Here is a 1,155-nt window from a genome sequence, read left to right as displayed (position 1 = left end):
TAAATCTTAGTTATAGTTCTCCTAAATTTAAGTTAATTTACGGGGTTTCTACATTCATTTGTTTTGGTTTTGGGTTCACGTAATTTAATTAATTCCTTTTATTCTTTCTTTTTTATTTATTCCTCTTTCCTGTTTGGTTTATTATTATTATTAGTATTATTAATTATTAATATTAAGGTTTTGTTATATAGTGGCCTTTTTTTATGTTAATTTACATTTTCTTTAAGTTTCAGTTAATTAAATATTTTAGTCCCGTGTTAGCTTTGTTTTCGGTTTTCATCTAATTCAATTTAATTTCATTCATTTGTTAGTACTTTATTTAAGTAAAATTTTTTTTGTTTAATGTGTTTATTTTATTTTATGAATATATATAGTCCGTAGTTGTTTTTTTTTTCCTTACTAACTTCAGCCCTAATGTCAGTTACCCGCTTCTCATTAATTCCCCTTTTTCACAATTCAAATTACTTCATCACCTTATTACTATAAGGGTCTTAATCACACGATTAACCATGTTCTAAGTTTTAGTAAAATAAATATAGATGTATATATATATTTTTTTTTCTTCGTGCTAATTTTAGTAATAATGATAAGTCCTTTTGTTTTTGTTTTTCGAACACTTACTATCTTATACTATTTTCAGGTTGCTATCGCTTTACTAAATACTTAAGTCGTCAAGATTTATACTTGGTTATACGTTTTCTTTTTTTTCCATTATTTAATTTTCTGTTGTTGTACTAATTTACTTTTTGTTGCTTGATTTTTGGTATTTTTCTAGGGTTTAGAACTCACCACTTGCTTCGCGCAACCGTTGTTGTTGGCCGCCTTGTTGTTGTGGTTAGGCGGTGTCGCCGCCTTTAATTTCGCCGCCTTGTTGTTGTTGTTAGCCGGTCGCTGCCGTTGTGTCCAACTTGTTGTTGTTGTTGCGCGCTATGGTAGCCGCGCTGGTTGTTGTTGCTGTTGCGCGTTGCTGTTACGCGCTGTTGAAGGTGTTGCGCGCTATCGTAGCTACGCTGGTTGTTATTGTTGTTAGCCGGTCGCTGCCGTTGGGGCCAACTTGTTGTTGTTTTTGTTGCGCGCTATGGTAGCCGCGCTGGTTGTTGTTGTTGTTGCGCGTTGCTGTTACGCGCTGTTGAAGGTGTTGCGCGCTATGGTAGC

Source organism: Rhagoletis pomonella, unplaced genomic scaffold (assembly GCF_013731165.1).
Source record: "Rhagoletis pomonella isolate Grant_MI unplaced genomic scaffold, Rhpom_1.0 Rhpom_scaffold_00187, whole genome shotgun sequence".
NCBI classification, from domain to species: domain Eukaryota; kingdom Metazoa; phylum Arthropoda; class Insecta; order Diptera; family Tephritidae; genus Rhagoletis; species Rhagoletis pomonella.
Note: the sequence above shows the minus strand (reverse complement) of the source record.